This window comes from Aptenodytes patagonicus, chromosome 4, assembly GCF_965638725.1.
Source record: "Aptenodytes patagonicus chromosome 4, bAptPat1.pri.cur, whole genome shotgun sequence".
NCBI classification, from domain to species: Eukaryota; Metazoa; Chordata; class Aves; order Sphenisciformes; family Spheniscidae; genus Aptenodytes; species Aptenodytes patagonicus.
The window spans coordinates 81,395,478-81,415,909 of NC_134952.1; the positions used below are offsets into that span (position 1 = coordinate 81,395,478).

Genomic DNA, 20,432 nt, shown 5'->3' on the forward strand with positions numbered 1-20,432 from the left:
TTAAGTGGAGAATATGGGGAGGGTTGCGGGGGAGACTAGAGAAGTCAGCCATGACCTTAAGTACTTGTTACTTTGAAGATGCAGTCCCCACTTTGTGGTCTGCCTAACGCGATTCACAGTGGGAAGACAGACATTTTGCCTGCACCATAACAGCTTTTGAAAAGGCAGATACCTTGGGCTGTCTTGCGTTTTTTTTATTTTATGATTAATCATTAACTGATGCCCTTTACAAAATAAAAATCAGGCACAGCAGCTGGGTTATTTGCCTTTGAAAAGCTGTTACTATGCGCACAGCATGCCTTTCTTCTTGTCACTAATAATATCACAAAGATGTAAGGAGGGAAAATGCTACACTGACATCATTTCTTGTCCAGTACAAATGAAAGTGCCATAAACATTCGGAAAACATATGAATAGGAACAGCTTCGCTGACAAATGCTTCCACTGGGCCATCATGAAGGATGATATGAAATGCGTGGTTAGTATGCACGGATAGAGGCTCAGGAAGCATTTCTATACAACTGTCAAGCTATTTTTTTAATTCGTTTCTCTTTGCAAGTCACCTATTTACCTCCACATTTTTCCTATTTTTGTTCCTCAAAGAGCAATTGAAAAAGAGGTAGAACTCATTAGTGGATACGCTTCTGCAGCAAGACCTGAGCCCCTAACAGCATCTGTCCCAAGAATGTCCGTGCCCACTTTGGTCCAGTCAATGTATATGAAACCATAATGCGCGTGAGAGTCAATGTAAATCCTGCCTCAGTTAACTATGCTGACCCTGTGAGAAATACCGGCATATAAAATGTGGGGGGGAGGCACTGATTTGAAAACCACACCATATAATAACATAGGAGCTCCCACTGAAGTCAGACCAAGGTCCATTAAGTTCCATTACTTAATGGAAGAGAAACTGAAAATTTGTGTAGTCATCCTACAGCACCCTTCCAGATCTCACTGGGAACATTTTGAAGCCTGGAAATGAATTCAGGATTTCAGCCTACGCTGGGGCATGGACAAAGCAACCGGTCCCTGATAGTCTCTCACAGTTCTGCCAATCGATATTGAACACCTTGAGCACAGTAGGAAGAGTTAGGGGATAGCCAGGTAGAACCGAGCGTATTGCTAGACACTATGCAAATATTCATGATTTGCAAATACAGTATAAATACACACAGGCAGCAATGTGAACATATATTACAAGCCAAACAACTAATTCAGAGAGGCCAAGTGAGTATATGGGTAACTGAGCGCGCACACACACACACATATATACGTATACATGTGTGCAGGGGTATATTTAAATACATGAGAAGCATTGTAAAGAGAAAAGGAAAGTGAGCGTGAAAGAAAAGCAAGCATATGCGTGCACGGCTAGTTCAAGATTTCACAGCAGTGTGAGAAATAGTGATAGTATTACCCCAGTAATCATTTGGGGTTCAGTTTTATGGTGCTGGTGACAGCAGCAGAGCACTGAGTTATCAGCAAGAATTTAGGTGTGGCGGTCAAAGGTTGGTAGCATCCTGGGGGTTGATGGGAGCCACGTCAAGGAAGTTTTAAAGTATTTTGAGCAGAATAAAAAGTTTGCAGCGGGGTCAATGGATTTGGGAGCCTCCCTAAAGGAGAAGGTGAGCGGGAGCCTGACGGCAAAGTCCTATGAGAGGCTTTAGGAGTCACTCCTTCCCCAGGGGCTTTTTCTGTTTTTCTCAAATCGATGGGGTATGGACACCTACCACCCTCCCAGCTGCCTTCTTCCATCACGAATGACCACCACCCTCAGTCCCTGGCAGAGGTGACCTCCCTCTCCTCCTGGTGGCCTCACCTGCCTTCTTGCTCTGCACCTGCCGCTCAGGGCAGGGGAAGTAGCAGAGCCTCCCTCACTCCTGGGGGGGCACAAAGAAGGGGCTGAGGAACCACAGAGTGGGATTTTGAGTCCCTGCTTCACCATGTGTTGGCAAGATACCTGTGTCCTCCTTGCTTGCCTGATCCTCGGTGCATTATAACTTGATCTTCTCAGCTGTTTCCTTCAGATATGTGTAACAAACAAATGAGTGTTTGTGATGGACAGAGCGGCAGAGAAATCTCAAACAATTTATTAATAATAGTCCATCTGCACACACACAAAAAATCCTAGAAGCGTGTAATCTATTTAATTTTAAAATAACCTAGTCTATTTCTCTGAATACTTTTTATATTGTTAAATAAGATTAAAGTATAAATGATGATCTCCAGATCCAAATCTGGGTTTCTAAACTATCCAACTGCATCTACAACCCTGTCATGAGAGCACCCTGTCATCAAATGCCACATCTTTTCAAGGCAGCTCACATGTTTCTAAAGCTCTCCTTAGTAATTAAATGACTTTATCACTATTATAACAAATGTCACTCATATTGTTAATGAAAGCATTAGGCTAGTGTTTCAACTAAGAGCTTAGCAGGGGTTGTTAGTATATTTTGGATTCTCTGTTTTAAATTTTTTGCCCTTTTTTTTTTTAATTGGAAGCCTAATTTGAATATAGAAAATGCAGGTTTTAAAAAGTTGCTTAGCATTTGAATATTTCTTTTTTTCCCCTGCAGTGGCCTTTTCAGATCTGTTCTTAACACATTTAGTACAAAAGTCAGTTATCAAGAATAATACATTAAAAAGATGGATGAAGAGATGTAGAACATTAATATATGTTGTTGTTGGTAAGCTTGACAGCTGTCATCTTTGCCTGTGTGCATTTATCTCATACTCTGTATTATTTATTCATCTAAAACACATTTGAAAATGAAGCAGATGAAAGGTAATGTAAGATAAATTAAGCCTGTTTAGGGCAACTAGAGATCAGAATGGGATAAAATACTTGCAGGAGCAGAGCACCTGGGTATTGGTGGCTGTTTCCATACATGAAGTGTTTCACTTAAAAACATGACTCGAATTATTCAAGAGTAGATAGCATCTCTAACCCCAAAGCATCTTTAGTTTATTCTTCTGAATGTGCGCATAATAAATATTTTATATTTTAAACTCTGAGGCTTCAAATGATTGAAGGAGGCAATAGGAGGAAAAAAAAGTTAAGAGAAGAAAGCAAGCAAAGAATCATAGAATCATTGAGGTTGGAAAAGACCTCTAAGATCATCGAGTCCAACCATCGACCCAACACCACCAAGAAGCAGCAATCTCAAGAGAAAGATGGGTGCATCCAAGATACGCTTATTGCAGGATTCACCTTGTAATAAAACACCACACCCGCATTAAGAGAATGGGAAAATGCAGTGCAGGTGAGGATACGTAGGCTAAGCAGGTGTGTCCTGGCACAAGCATAACTGAGGCCAGATGGTGATTAAGCATTCTTGCGTATCTTTTTATGCTGAGCGAGATCACAAAGTAAAAGTAGTGGAGTTTCAAATTTTCTCATCTCCTTGTGTTTGAATTGTATTTGATTTCATGTAGCTTAGCTCAAGGCAATGGAATTGTTTGGGGTATCCATATTTTTCAGCTGCTGTTGGGTGTTGAGCTGGTGTATTGCCATTGCTGCTAGATGTTGCATGAAGGATGGTGGGTTGACCTCTGTCTGCATAGCTTTATGCTGTAAAGTGTTCTTACCACTATGATTTGCATTCCCCTTGCTCAATTTTATCCCTGTTACATGGTAGTAAATGGCCTGGGAAACCTGGGTAGAGTCGTATTAATCATAACAATCAAGGGCTCTGGCTTGAAAAATCAACGTTAAGTGCTTCAAGCTGGATTTCTTTTTAAATGGCTGGTTAACTAATCCAATTAAGGGCTCCTGTACTTATTATTTTGCTGGTTTATTTATGTGGGCAGTAGGATTTTAGGAACTATACAGCATACAAGTGATGAGAGTTTGATTTATTCTCATCTTTTCTGTCCCCTCCTACCATGTTAAGACCTAGCTGCTCTTCACAGATCAGTGTTGTCTTAGGAATACATCTGCAAGCTAGAAGCTAATCAATAAGTGAAATGATTGTACCCCTGTACTTGGCACTGGTGAGGCCGCACCTCGAATACTGTGTTCAGTTTTGGGCCCCTCACTACAAGAAGGACGTCGAGGTGCTGGAGCGTGTCCAGAAAAGGGCAATGAGGCTGGTGAGGGGTCTGGAGAACAAGTCCTATGAGGAGCGGCTGAGGGAACTGGGGTTGTTTAGCCTGGAGAAAAGGAGGCTGAGGGGAGACCTCATCGCTCTCTACAACTACCTGAAAGGAGGTTGTAGTGAGGTGGGGGTCGGTCTCTTCTCCCAAGTAACAAGCGATAGGACGAGAGGAAATGGCCTCAAGTTGCGCCAGGGGAGGTTTAGATTGGATGTAAGGAAAAATTTCTTTACTGCAAGAGTGGTGAAACATTGGAACAGGCTGCCCAGGGAAGTGGTGGAGTCCCCATCCCTGGAGGTGTTTAAAAGACGAGTAGATGAGGCACTTAGGAACATGGTTTAGTGGGCATGGTGGTGTTGGGTTGATGGTTGGACTCGATGACCTTAAAGGTCTTTTCCAACCTTAATGATTCTATGATTCTATGATTAATAACTCTACAGACTCTTGATGGCTGATTTAATTATAGATCTGGTTAAGTCAATGATTTAATATTGAATATTCACAAAACTCAAAACATAAACCAACTTTTTTAGTTGAGTGCTTGGGTTCTTCCTTACAAAAAATCAAGGAAGCCTTTGCTGAGATGAATACAGGTAATAATGGCATTTTTTGAACCCAGAAGTCTATGGTTAGAGTTTTCTGTCAGGATGTGCGTGCACCAGTGTATCTTTTTTCCTTGGCATTTTGCACTTAACACCTTTGGAGCTGGGGAACCTTGTCAGAAATAAGTAGATTAGTTTTAAAAGGGTTGTTTCTCTCTGTTTTTGATAAGTCTACCCCAGGTTATATAAGTACGTGAATATTTATTAGAACAGTGAGAATGAATGACTCTGTAGTCAGAGGGATCTACTGAGACAAGGGAAAGATCTGGATTCCAGTTGCTACTTCAATTAATATTTAACCATATTATACAGTAGAAAAGATTGACGCATTTCTTTCAGCCCAGTTATTAGAGACTATATCACTACCATGTTGTCCCTCCCTCTCATCACTGGGTATGTTAACAGAGCTACACCGCTTTTATCTTCAGTGGTTGCTCACAAGGAGCAGGCACTATCTTTGTACACTTGATTTACACATCCAAAGAGGCAGGTCAGTAACTATGTCTAGCTGGCAAATGGAGTTTCTTGAAACTGGAGACTCACTGGACGAGGCAGGTTTGGCAAATCTGAGCAAGGGAATTATGCGCTGACATTCATTTCATTCACAGACACAAACCTTGTACTGACTGTATTCTCCTTGGAGTCCAGGAACGTACTGGAATTAATGAACTTTCATTAAGTAAATATTTTTCAGCTCTTTTTCAGGATGGAATTGTTTCTGCTTTTTGATTTTAAAGATGGCAAAATTCTGCAGACAATTCTATAAAAGAAAAATATATTTTGTTGTAAATTAAATTTGTTTTGCTGTATCGCCTACCCACATCCCTTTTTACCTCCTTTTTGAAATATGGACAGAAATTCAGGTATTCAAAGCATGTAACATGAGTACTGCGGTCTCAGAACGCATGAGGATTCTTAGTATCGTTTACCACATCTCCATAACTCACATGTTTTTATGAAATTTGAGATGAGACATTCTTTCAAAATAATTTCTATTTGTATTCTTTTTTATGTAATAAATCTATGTGGAAAGCTGTGCTCCTTGTTCAATTGAAGAATCACATTACTTCGATGCCTACAATTTAGTTTCTAAATGGCGTGAAGATTTATTAGTATGCTCTTAAAGTTGCCATTCCATAGTGTGAAAAGGCTTTTCCTGTCCTTTCAGGTTACTATGTGACTGATGTTGTTTTAACTTGTGTTTGGTATTAGTCATGTGATTTTCTTTTTGGTTGGAATTGCCGCAAACAGCTTGAACCTTCCAGACTGCCTACATTATTGGTTAATAATAACTAAATTTAGCAATACCTAATAGTAAAAAAATCTGTGACTTTAAATACTTGTGTTATACAGGCATATTTAAAGAAATCTAACTTTATTTAGTTCAAATTTCTGTTCTACAATCTGAATAAATGTATCCGATAACTATGACCTGTTAAGTAGTACCATTCTGTGGTACTACTTGAACTATTCTTGCTTCATCTGTATCGTAGGTGTACAAATACGAAAAAACAACAGACACTGATTAAGTGGCCTTTGAAAAAAATACAGCTGGAGCTGGTCCTCAGATTTTGTGTCTAGAGCTGGTTTTCTTTCTAAAATGTTTAGTTTGTAAAGCCTAACATGGCTTTCATGTAGCTCAGTCTCACTAGAGGTGCTCAGGGGTCAAAAATGGAAGACAGTCTTCCAAAACATGCAATCCTAGCTTTCCCAGCAGTGCATTCATCCAGTCTGGACAGAGAATATGCTCCCCTCCAAACTAGCAGTCGTATTCAAGTTTCATCTCGCGCATTTTCTTTTTGCTGGTGGAGTTGCTGGGTGACACCCTGTGCTCGCTCGCTGGGCTGGTGGCAGGTATTCGCTTGGGGTTACTGGGAGGGATAAGCAAGTCTTCAACTTCACAAGCGTTTGTGAGGTGCCAAGCAGCACAGCCTGCTGTCTCTCTGAATTATTTTTTACTAGATTAAAGATGCCTTCAGTTTATAACTGTGTCATTTCTAATAAGTGCGCAGAGTTGAGGCGACAGCAAGGAAGAAGACTTGCCAAGGGTCTCAGTTTTGGGGGGCTTTTTGCTTTCAATGCAAAGTGACTTTTTTTTTTTTTTTAATAATCTCATTCTATTTTGGTTTGATACAGACTAAAATGATGGTGGTTTAGAGATTTATTTTTCAGTACGTAAAGGAAATTGATTAAGCGATGCTAAGAATGGAGTGACTTCTAGCAGTAGAAATGGAAATGGTACCATTGCAAACCAAGCAGCCATGATGCAAAGAGAGAATAGTGTATGATCATGCCACTTGATCAACTTCAAGCTAATGTAAATGTACCCCCATTTCTTTTGTGAAAAAAAAAATTGTTTTATTTGTGGTTTTAGGAGTTATCTGAGTTTGAGATGAGAACAATGCAAATCTATGCAATATTATCTTGAAGAGTAGATTAGTGCATACTGGGAAATTAGTAGACTCCCCTAGTGCTCCAGGACAAATGAAAGCAATGCTATAAATCTCCTTACCTTTCAGAGAGTTTCACTCATCCATCATCAGCAATTTTAGGATGCAAGATAGATGTTGTCCTTTCAGTAATTGTATTAGCTTAGTTATTCTGCTGTACATTAACCAAATTCATTTAGTTTACTTAGAAGAATAGGTTAGGGACTAGACTTTGCAAGGTGTACTCATAAACAAAACCAAGAGGTGCTATATTTTCTTTTGTTTATTAACTCTACTGTGTACTTCTCGATGCAATTTTTATTCTTGAGACTATGCCTTCATTGAGATACATAAGAATGAATATTTGTGGACAAATACGAGAAGTCTTCAAAATACTAGCAGTGTTGCAAAAACTAGTTAAAGTTGCCAAGTGACAACAAGGAATTCATTTCCAAGTCCCAGGCTCTCCAATGCGTGGAAGTAAATAGTTAAGGCCATTACATATTTTTAGGCTAACCACATGATGTTTGTGCGACTTAGCTGAAAAACACTTCCATTTATACTCTTCTGAAATTTTTTTTTTTGAAAATTCCATGTTTTGCAACCAGTCCCATCCTTTTCACACTGAGTGTGGCTTCCCACGCTCCTGGGTCCATCCATCCCCTTACCCACGAGAGGAGCAGGTGTCCAGATGAACAACTTGGTTTCTGGTACGACTTCAAAGCAGACTCTCAGAGGCCTTCTGAAACACAGCCCTGTCAGGTATGTTGAGGCAGGGAAAGAACGTGAACTTAAATTGAAAAGCAGACCTCAGGACAGGCCAGTCTCAAGAGCCTTCAATGTGGGAACTGAGGGAGGTGCTTCAGGGCAGAGGTCTGGAGGACAAGGTCTTCTCCACTTAATCCATCAGTGGGATCATGCTAGACCCAAGTCTGAAACTGCTTTGACACATTGAGCTTAACTTTCATAAGTCTTTGCCTCACTTTTCAGTTTCTCCATCTTTAAGATGGGGGATAATAAAAAACCCCTCACTTACCTGTCTCACAAAGGTTTGAGAAGATGTGTTAGATGTTACGCATAGGGCAATTTGTAGATGAAAAGCACAAAAGAAATGCTAACTACTATTAATTTAAGTCCATACAGGGATGAAACTGTAGTAAATAAAGTATAGATGTCCCAGACATTTAATAGATACACTGCATGGAAAGTTTAATACCCTTTGAATGCTTCAGAAATCAGTTCTCGGTAGTTCAAAAAGTCCAACTCTTTGTTTCATTTTTTTCCCCCTCAGTAGAAAGTGACAACAAGCTGAAGTATTATTCCAATAATCTTCTTGTTTATTGTTGTTTATAAAAGGGCTTCTGGCTAAATGTTCATTACAATTTTTTTTTACGTCCCAACTAATATATATCATGACTTTATGGGTGCACTAAGTAAAATGACCCATTTAAAACTTTTGAAGACTATGTGAAAAGCCATTATATGCTGGAAAATTTTATATACGCTCTATGCAACAAAAGCAAATCTCCTTTTTTTCATATGAAGGAAATGGCAAAATAATAAATTGTGACTGGTAACATTTCCCTATGCTACCATCTATTTGTAACACATTTAAAGGCTGCATTGGCCATATCTATTCATCTTCTCTCCTGGGTCAATTATGCTGTTTGCATTCAAATCAATCCCTTAATCAAGTCCGTTGATAATTGCAGCAGTGCAAGGCAGATATTTATCACAGAAATGTAATGAAGGCACTTTGTTCCAGTGCAGCCGAGTCTAATATTGTACTGCCACAGCGGACCATTTATGCATATGTGTGTAGTTTATTTTCTTAATCAACACTCTCAGACACAGGCATGCTTGGAGCTCACCGATGGGGTTAGATGGGCAACATACTAACCTTCAGACCACTGTCTTCAGGGTTTACCATATTGTCTCTTGGCATTGCTAACTACACAAAATTTCAATAAACTTTGGAAGGATAGAGGCATCTACACAAAGAGAAGCAATCAGAATTAGACCTTGCATGTGCTCATTAAATGTACCTTGCCAAGCAGCGTGGAAGCGAGAAGGGGATGGGCTCTCGAGTGCAATTCAGACCTGGGAAGAGAATTAACTGTAGCACCGTGGAGGTTTTCTGAAATTTAAATTATGTCCTTGCTGCTGGAAGTTTGGTATGCTAGGACAGGCAAAATTATCTGATCAGTCTCCATGAAATATGCTGGAACTGTCATCTATTATCACTGCAAAATCATCAATTGTATTTAGAAAACAATATTGCTGTCCAAAGGCTCTATTGCCACTGACTTCAGAAGCTGTGGTAATTTCAAAAACCTGCTTCTCGCTCCAAGGGATGCTTTGTGTAGAGTAATTAGTGGGAATACTCTTGTATGTGTGATGGTGTGAGGCTGGAAAGAGGTAGGGTTTGTGAAGAGAGATAATATCTTCTATTAGATTAAAATACGTAACCAGGAAAAGCCCAGTCATGTTGTTTGGATCACTAATACGTTTCCAGTCTGAAACAGAAATAGCAAGCTTTAATCTGAAGATAGCACTTAAATATTTTAATTCCTTTACACAAGAGATGAAATGAACTCAGGTTTTTCCTTTCTGGTAAAACCATTGTAAAATCTTGACTTTTTGTTTGTTTGTTTGTTTTAGCTTTAAAAAAGCATTTGTAATAGCTATCTCTTGTTTAACCTGCTATGAAATTCTAACAAAAAGATGCTTATAACTGTCCTTGACCAACAAAAACGTATTGCTTTAATAAAGTTCATGATCTGCAACTGTAATTTGGAGGTAACGAGCTGAAGCAGGCGGAGCCGTAAAGCCAACATGGCTTTGCCATTTCTGACTCCTCCAGTCTTCTTTGCAAGGTGTGTTAGGTGGGGCCAGCTGGCACAGACGGCTGGGTCCGGGGGGTTCAAAACAGAGCCCGTACATCTTTTGTGACAGCTCTTGCCCAATTTGCTGACTGCACAGTGCAGTGAAAGAAAAGGATGAGGAGGACAAGCCTTCCTCCCAGTCTCATCTAATGAGAGCAGTAACTCGCACCTCCAGATTGTACACACAGATGATGCTGAAATATCTTCTAGTTTGTGGTGTTCATCTTTTCCTCTCTCTTCTGCTCTAAGAGGGCTAGTTAAACAGGGTTCGCCTTAGTTGCATCCTCTACCAGTTACCAAAGTGTAAGTAACACTAGCCAGTGAATTTGGGTTCCTTATAAGGGAATTCAACAATGTTCTTCGATATTTCAGCTGATGGCATTATGCGTCTAGATTCCTTAGTGTCCTTTCAAAATTTCCTCCTGCAGCTTTAATACTGTACACTCTTTTGTACATAAAGTATTGTCCCTAATTAAAAACCGTCATTGTAGATAACTATCGTTCTGGGAAAAAACATTTTCATTGTAGAAAAACAAGCAGCCCAATTCTACAAACAGAATGCAGTTCCTCAGAATATGTTGTCATGTGTAACATCAGAACACAAGCTTAAATGAGTGTGATGAAACTGAGCTTACAGATACTAATTCAAAAGAAATGAACATTGAAACTATTTTTGATGATTCCGTTTATTAGCGCGTACTTCTTTGTGCAGCCAAGCCTAAAATAAACCTGTACGGAAGTTTTTATACATCACTTAGTGAGGGTTCTTTGAACCGCCATTCAGCTCAGCAATGTTCCCGAACGGCCTCAGTTCCAATTTCACTTTATATTTCAATTCACCAGGCTTCACCTCCCTCCCCCCCGCCATGTATTCTCTGGGGATCCTAAACAATCTACAAAAATTCCATTTTATTGCCCTGGTAATAGTGTTATTTGAGGCTTCAGATTGTTTAGGAGCATCCCAAGTAAAATACTTAGCAAGTGCTGAAACTTCAGGACAGTAGTTAGATGAAAGCCAGGGTCCTTGCTTTTTCTGTTCCAGACTACAGCTGAAATTCTGCTGAATTTTGACTTTCCTGACACTTATCTGGGTTTAGGTTTATGTGAGTAGCCCAAATTTAAACACAACTCCAGGTTAGATATACATGCAAGATCTCTGCTGGGCCAGCTCAAAATAAAGGAGGCGATTAAATACCCGTTCACATATATCTTTATAGCAAACACAAGAAAAACACTAATTCCCTCGACAACCTTTTATGACAATTATGGTATCAAGTAGAAAACCTGAATATTGATGTGGCAGCTAGGCCTGACTTTTCTAATCAGCTGGGACAACTCAGCACTGTCTTAACGACAGGTTTTTCCCTTATTTTTTGCGTTATAAACCAAGTCATGAGCAACGTCGATATTACTAACACAGAACGCGAGCAAGAGCTGTTGGTGGGACTTCAGTGTCTCAGCTGCAACCTAGTGACCTAATATCGGTGTGGGTTTTGGGGAAGCGGAATAGAAGCCAGCTCTGATACCAAGCGGGGACCGCAAGCTGCCTTAAATTCAAATCTAAACCTAAATTTTGCAAAACTGCCAGGGAAAAAAAAAAAGGGTTAATTAGTTAGTTGTCTATAATAACTCTCCCTGTAGTATTAAACACACTTCGCAGATCTGCCTGCAGGGTTCAAAAGCAGTGTGGTTTTCTTGGTCCAAGTGAACAGAAGCACAGTGCTCCCCTTGCTCAGAGCTGCTGCTTCCTCCTCCTCCTCCTCCTCCTCCTCCTCCTCCTCCTCCTCCTCCTCCTCCTCCTCCTCCTCCTCCTCCTCCTCCTCCTCCTCATGCCCTTTCCAGGCACTGCCATGGTCCTAAACAGCACTAGCCACGTAATATAGCTGGGGCTCCCGATAGAGATGTGAAATGCTCTATAAATTAATAAGACATGACTCTTAACACAGCTCATTAATTTGGGGTTGGGTATTACGTGAAGTTGGTCACACATCTCCTGGGCTGCTTAAACCTACCTCACTTCCATCTTGCTGCAAAAGCCTCTGTGAGATGAATCCTCTGTTATTGAAATTAACCCCAAGTTAGCTGAAAAATAATGTGCATGTGTCTCTTGTGCTGAAAACTGGCATTTTTCTGAACGCTGTGAGCTAAATTAATCTCAACGTAACTCCCAGCCTATTTGGCCATGAGTTCAGTTACCCTATCAGAAATTACAAGTATTGAAGTCACTGCGAATTGTGCATTTGACAACAGCTTTGACCTCATGTGGCACTATTACTTTAAGGAGAATAAACGTTCACTTTCAGCTGGATAATCTTAGGTACCTTTCAAGTATCAGTGAATTGAAATCATAATTGTTTGCTGTTCAGAATATCCGTTTTTAAGATTGTTGGGCAGAGAGAATAACTGGGAGTCATTCGTTCTTACTGATGGTCAGGATTTTGTATTGCCAATTTGTAATGCATTTATGGATAAGGAATTGGGAATAATAATGTTGTTTTAATTCATTATTGACCTCCTTTTGTAGCGACACTCCTAGAATAATTTGTGAATGATTTGGGATGCTTTCATTTCTGAGCTGTGGTTCCTTGCTGTTTAAGCAAAATAAATTCCATACCACCAAATATTGCTTGGGTCCAGAAGGCAAATCAAGCAGAAGACAATAGCACATGGTTTGATTCATAGGCAAGTGTAAAGCATACCACAGAACAACAAGGGCTTGCTTTATTAGACTCAAATAAGAGACCCCTTGCTGCCTGAAGTGATTGACAAGAAAATTCCACATAAAAATGATACCAGTGTTAAAGTATTTTTAAAAATAAATAAATATGCTCTGACTTTGATTTTTGAGCCCCACGGCACTGAGCTGTGTAAAAGAGCCTGTGGACTCTGGAGTCACTGATTTGTCCCAGCCTGCTTCTCCACACCACACCATCTCCCAGATTTCGGTTTTGTTTGGGCACGGCGGTGTTTGTGGCGGCGCACGTGTGTGCGCGAGTTGCTGGCCCTCACAGTCAATAGGGTGTAAAGTGCCTTTCGGAGACTGTGACTCTGAACTGCGGTTTGCTGCATTCATTTTAGGGGTAGCAACCCCGCAAGGAGCCTGAAATGGTACCTCAATCATGCATCAGCGGCTAAGGGTAAAACTGTGGTACTTGGTCCCTCTGAATGGAGCCTACCACCATAAATAGGACTACTGGAGACAAAGGAAAGACAGGCATTTTTCATAATCTGGTACCAGTTAATCAGAAACAGCCAGCTGATGTGACTAGTAGTTGTTGTTGCTTGGCTCTTCAGTTCATTTGGTTTCGTTATGAATATTAGAATAGAATGTAAAGCATTATAAATGGTGGGAAAACTTGTATACCAATTGTAGTTTGTACCGCTGATCAAAGTAATGCTAGCAAGTCGATTAATAGTAGACCGCAAAAGCTTAATATTCTCCTATTATGTTAACCTCCGCTTACATTGTCATGGGCCATAAATCAAGTGTTTTCTCTGCACCTTTCAGACAGCAAGGGACAAAGCTGAACAAAACCACGCTGACTAGGAATTTCGGGACAGGTTATATGATGCCACTAATAGGCTATGCATTTCACAATAATTTATTGTTTATAAAAAGTAGTCTATTGCTTTTTTCTGCCCTGTATCATGAGGATTAACAACTTTGGCTTATGTTACCTATCACCAATGGAATAAACCCATTTTCACAATACCATTGTGAAAGTAAGTAAGTTAAGTATGTAAGTAGGTTAAAGTTGCTTAAGTTTAGGTAACTTATTTTTCAGGCACTTAAATATTGGTAAATAGTGGCAGGATGATAATGAAATGTGTTTTTCAATTCAGGAAAGTGCAGTAAACCAAATTCAAAGAGAATTATCTCTTTAAGAAACATCTCACTGTACTGTTCTCAGTTAGTTCATAATGCTTAATCCAGGATAAATTGTGACTTTATACCTTAGTATTTACTTACTCATCAATTATCCATTTCATACCTGGGATTTAACTCTGCCTGCACTATAAATAATATGTGCACTCATGCAAAGACATCATAGGTCATTAGTAACAATTTAAAAATCACATCATAATAAAGTTCTTTAAAATTGGTGTCAGCAAACCCTTTACTAGCTCAGCTGAATGGATTGCTTATAAACAGAAGTCTATTGCTCTTTTTTCCTGTACCTTTGGAATGATTAACTTTGGCCTATCCCATCTACCACCAATAGAATAAAAAAAGTGACAAACGAGATGATCATTTAGAGGGTTTGCCCATTTCCTCCATCTCCTCTCCGCCATCTCTGACTCTTACACATGCTCCTGTCCTGGTTTCGGCAGGGATAGAGTTAATTTTCTTCCTAGTAGCTGGTACAGTGCTGGGTTTTGGATTTAGGGTGAGAACAATGTTGATAACACACCAATGCTTTAGTTGTTGCTGAGCAGTGCTTACACTAGCCAAGGACTTTTCAGCTTCCCATGCTCTACCGACGGAGCAGGCTGGAGGTGCACAAGACGCTGGGAGGGGGCACAGCCAGGACAGCTGACCCCAACTGGCCAAAGGGACATTCCATACCATGGGACGTCATGCTCAGTACATAAACTGGGGGGAGTTAGCCAGGGGAGGGGTGACCGCTGCTGGGGGACTGGCTGGGCATCGGTAGATGGGTGGTGAGCAATTACATTGTGCATCACTTGTTTTGTATATTCTTTTATCATTATTATTATTATTTTCCTTTCCTTTTCTGTCCTATTAAACTGTCTTTATCTCAACCCGTGAATTTTACTTTTTTTTTTCCGATTCTCTCCCCCATCCCACTTTGGGGGGAGTGAGGGAACGGCTGTGTGGTGTTTAGCTGCCTGCCGGGTTAAACCACAACAGCTCCTGTTCCTGCTGACTGCCTGGGGTCAGGAACCTGGCGTCACCAGTGCTCTTGCTTTTGCTTTTCCCTCTTGCTACAGCTGAAGTGGGAACTCTGTGTCCAGTTTGTTTCCCGCTATCGCCTACGAGGTCCCGAGCAAAAGCAAGAACTGGAGGGTGCTCAGGGTGGAGGAGCCCGAGTTCCTGTCCTTTCAGAGGAAGGACAAGCAAACAAAACTAAGGGCGACTTCTTCACATGACATGCAGTTAAGCTGGAAATTAATGTCACAAAAGAGTTGCAGATACCACATGTTTTTCATAAGGGTGAAAAAGAGATCGGACAAATACATGAAGGAAATAGCCATTTCCTCATTTCCTAAATTCAAAGATCACATCTTTGCTTTATGAAATCTCTCCGCTGCATGCTGCTAGAAACTGGGAGAGCACAGAAGAGAAATATGGCTGTATGCTTGATCTAAGTCCCTACACTTCGCTATTATCTATTATCAGAGACAGTATCCTGGACAGATTTTTGCTGTGATTTAGAAGAGTCATTCTTAAACTCACAGAAGCAAGAGTAGAGCCTTTTTCCCGTCTGAGTCCCTCTCAGATCTCCTAGAGCAAGCAGTTCCAGCAGACGTAAACACAAGGAACGTAAGGGAGCTGGGAAAAGTTTTGATGAAAGAATGAGTAAATATAAGAGATTTTGAGAAAATAAAGAGCCATGTAATACCTTGATTTTTATTTATTTGTATAAGGGGACTGTCACTGTCACTGGTTAGGGAAATCCTGACACCGAGATGTTTCTCAGCTATATTGCTACAAGTTGGACATAATAAAAATATTTCTACTCAGATTTATGATCTCTTTAACACTTGGAGGATTATACAAGGAGGCAGTTACACAAAATGGACATCTGATTGCTTTGCTGTGTCTTCCTGTGTCAGATCTCAGCCCACCTGTGAGAGACGTGGTGGCTTGTGCTTCTTTCAGATACCCACATGCAGTCCTCTCTGGGTCAGTGCTAATGCGGAGCAGCCAGCTCACTCTGAAATCAGTGTTTCACATATTGCATGGCTGTTTTTCCATAGGGAAAAGCCCTTTTTGTTTACCTGAGGTATTAGTTCCTTTCCCTATGACTAGGAGGGTTATTACGATACCTTTCAGTAAATGTTAACTATCAGAAATAATTAATATCAAGCCTGGTGGAGAGGATCTGGGGGAAAATGAACTCTGAAATACTATGAAATGATTCTGTAACGTGATGGGTAAAGACCTCCCCTGGATAATGAACAGGAGAAAAACAATTCATGCTGCAGTATCCATGGGTCATTCTTTTAGAAAAGTGGAAGATAAGTTTACCATGTTTTTCAGGTAACTGTTGAGTGGCTTTTGTGTTTCTTAATATAGCAGGTTGATCTTCCAGGAAAGCTCACTATTTAGCGAGTCTTTTGTCTACAGAAAAGATAACCTAACATATTCAAATGGAGTAACTGGATTTTTCCACATTTTCCATAGTAATCTAGTATTAGGAATGTTTCTAGGAGGTGCTGACAAATACAGAGCAAAAAGTTAGATAGTCTTTAAAGTAAAATTAGTTAGTATTAGGTATGTTGCTATTCAGTTCAGAGGACAGATGGCTGTTCCAAAGCTGTATTTACTTCTGAAGAAATCCTGTAAGGCTACAGCCAGAGAAAGTTTCCCCTCGCTGTGGAAGGTCCTGGTTTTGGTTTAGCAGTGACACCTCCCCAGAGAAGCCATTCGGTAAAAAATGAGGCCCCCCCTTTCACTCCACTCTGCCAGAGGCACCCAGCGAGGGTGGGTTTGATTCCTGTGAAGAACACACATGTTCATGGTGGTGATTTCGGCACCACCTTCTGAAGGCATACCCCATCTACTCACATCTCTCCCAAGCCCCCGCTGCAGTCTGCATCTAGCTTGTTCTCCCATTTAAGAAGCAATTTGCCTCCTTAAAACCAAAGCCAGCTTGCTACTCTTTCATTTTGCCTTTTTTTCTGTGTCCACCAGGCAATAACGTGGAGGTGGGCTGTGACGGCCATTTCAATGTGTTATTAGAGCACGGGAAATTGCCATGTACCAGGACCAAGGTGAAAATGGGCTCGGTGCCACCCCTTGCATGCCCCAACTGCAGTCGGATTGAAATAAATGAGGCTGCTCCCAAGTGAGCAGTCGGACAACACAGAGACAGTCAGACAGAAGAAAGATATCCCCAGTCTACGTAGGCTATATTTTCCAGCTCAGCAAAGGAAATGGTCCCCTTTTCTGAACGGTACTTCCGTCTCTAACACTGGGAGAGTCTAAGGCTATTAACAGCTCCGGGAACTGGAGCCGAATATCAGGCAAGCACTAATCCATCTGTTCAGGCAAACCTTTCTCCTCCAAACGTAACTCCTCCATTAGCTCCGTTTCATCTCCGTTTGTGCACTCACACGCTGCCCGCACCTGCGATTCCTGACTGGCAGCTGCCAGTCATTTTCTCCTCCTTTCCCTTGCCTGCCCGTAGTGTGGCAGAGATGCTCAAGGCGCTGGCTGAGACACAACGCTTGCAGCCTCAGGCCACCTCCGCAGGCGCAGGGGACGATTGATGTCGGCTGTAACCTGCTGTAAGAAAACAGAATTGCCATCTTGCCCAGAGCCGGCGTGATATGTGACTGGGACGCTCGGCAGTGATCAGCGGGGCAAACTTTATTATCACGTCCGCACTAAGGAAATGAGGTCCTGATAGTCTGTGCTATAGAGCTCCCTGCGCGACATAGCGGTGATTCATTGTCATTGTATGAATAAGCTGCAGGGACTCCTTAGCCCGGAAGAGATCACATAATTTATTTAGTGGAAGTCTCATGTGCCCTGTAAATGCACATATATCTGGACACAGGCACTGACACGGTTCTGGAGAGTTTTTTAATACATTCAGATGAAAACAGAGTTAAAGTTAAGTGGGCGTACCGAGAACTGCTCTACCATACATAGATAGCATTGTCCATTTATTCTGTCGTTTTGGCTTGATCTTGGGATTTACAGCAAACCCAGGAGTGCCATTACAGGACATGGCCTAAAACTCAATGATTTTTATGCAGGTTGTGATCCTCTTTGCATTAGGTCTGTGAAGGTCTTACTCAGAGAAATACCAGCTAGGGTAGCAATGGGCCAGAAATTGGGTTTCTTTCCAGTTGTATCAAACCTAGGTCTGATTCTTTCAGCCACACAGCAGCGACACCCCTTTATATGGAGAGCCTCTAATGTACAGATACTTAGGCCATCTTCTCCATCCTGATACAGCAGAGATGCAGCCAGCGTTACAACGTACCTGATGAGAGAAAACAGGTTTCTGCTCATGGTATTTCCAGTTCTTAGAAATCCCTCTCAGTGCAGGAGCAAGGGATCACTTCCATAGCAAAAGAGTGTGACTGGTCTATGGGGGTGTTTGAAATCACAAAACCTTGGCATTTCTCTTTCCAGCAAACCCATTATCTTGAAGGGGAGTGAAGAGTGAATGCTGGAAAACAGTGCAGATGTGGTTTCTTTTGCCGAGACTGGATTAACAAGAAAATTAAGTAGTTTTGCTTTTGAGAATGTCGGTGTCTTCATCAGCCCAAGGGAAACTCAGTACTCCTGAGGAACAGAGTTACTTCCTTGCTCCTTTTATCCCACATGTACAGCACTGATGGAGATAGCTGGGATATCTACCTGCAGCAGCGGTGCCGAGAAGTTTCCGTGGAATCATCCCACCACACACAGATGAGCCACTCTCCTTCTCTCTCTTAGAGAAACCTCATTTACAGCTTGGGAAAAATAAACTGGCACACTTAATCCATAGACAACTGTATAGGGAAGCCTGATAATATGATATTGTGAGGATATGCTTTTGCTTAGTCTGAATCTTTTCACCTACAAATGTTGGAATATTTGCAGTAGATGTGTTTCCATACAGGGTAAATGCTATAAACCCCTTTTTTGGCTAAAACTGGGGACGTGTAGGTTTGAATAAAGCCATTCATGCTCTGAAATGATATGTTCTGGAAGGTTTTACTTCAGTATTTATTTTTGCTGTCAATATTTCACTGGGAAAAAAAAAAAAAGCCAGGCTCAAGGAAGACCTTGGTTATTGTTGCGTGCTGTGATCAGCAGCGGATTTGTGTTTCCTGTTAGCTTGGCTTCCCGGTTCACCGAGGCGGCTGAAACTGGGGTCTGAAAGCTACAGGGACCAGCTGCCTTCACTTTACCAGCTTTGCCAACTGGAGCAATAGCATAGGCCTAATTTTGTCCAACGTGGAGATTTCACAAGAGGCGAGGCAGCGGGACAACAAGCAGGGAGGAAATGGCAGAAGGAAGGAGGAACTGATGACCCTCGGGTAGGTAGCGCTGCCATCTCTCCATGCTGTTTGCTTTCTTTAAAGATGCAGGCACATGTAGTATTCAGGAAAGTGAGGAACAGTAATCAAACCTCCTGTAGACATGAATGGGGTCAGGACTTTGCCCGCGTGCCCTCAAGTGGAGGGCATGGTCCAGGTGATACCAGGGCCCCAGGGCACCCCATGTTCCCATGACCGCACCATGGGATCTTCTTGGCCCCTAACAAACAAGGGCCCCACTTGAACAATGTCTCCAAAGGCCTGATGTCCTTCTAAGTGTGGGGATGTTTCCCACTGTCCCTCTGGTGAGGTTTCCTGGTGGTCCTCGCTGGTTACAGCTCCCTGACTTTGCACTGCGGTGAAGCCGGAGAGCTGGCTGGCACAATGGTAGAGCTGCAAGATGGTGGCACAGCTCAAACCTTCTCTGAGCAAACCCCCTGGAGTCAACCCCCCACTCCCAGCCTCAATTTATGCCCAGAAAAATCCCCGGACTGTTAAATTTCTCTGGAGCAACAGTGACATCTTGTGGGTTAATTTTAAGTGTGCTCTATATGGAAATGTTTGTTCCCGTCTACTCCGCCTCTGCTTGCGCGGAAACTGGCAGTCTGAATTCAAGCGACATCCACGGCCATCTGCTCAGCACATCCCTAGACCCGACAGCAAAATAGCTGATGGATGGCAGAACTGCTCATAAAGTATCATGCCAAGGGCTCGCTTGGAAATTCAGTTAGCAGGATCATATTATTTGGAAATAGTATTTTAATTGGAAACTGATTGGTAAGTGGATATTACACAGATTTCATTAAGACGCATAGAAAGCTTAGTTCTACATGGACAACAGGACACGGAAATATTTGTTAACGCGTGTTTTCGAAGACGACGGTGTCCTAGTTTTAACTTGCGAGAACGCAATTAGATTAATGTTGTTTCAGGTCTCCATTCTCATAATGGTAACACTCCTTTTTATTTTGGTTTTCATCGCTGAGCATAACTTTTGCTACTGTTTTTGCCAATTTGCACCAGTCTGCTTGCAAGGCTTTATTCGATTCAGATCTAATTTTTTTTTTTGATCCTGGCATATTGAATTTGTTGCTCTAGAGGATTTTTCATTCCGGCTGGGCTTCAGTTATTCTCTGATTCCCCCAGGGCTCCATTTTGAGTCCTACTGTGATTTGCATTTATAGACTTTTGATGGG

The 20,432-nt window shown here is 41.5% G+C and overlaps 1 pseudogene; it reads left to right on the forward strand.

Moving 5' to 3' along the window:
* The window catches only part of LOC143160155 (bifunctional heparan sulfate N-deacetylase/N-sulfotransferase 3-like), a 30,265-nt pseudogene extending 13,216 nt beyond the window's left edge, over positions 1-17,049 (forward strand).
* Positions 17,050-20,432: the final 3,383 nt, after the last annotated feature.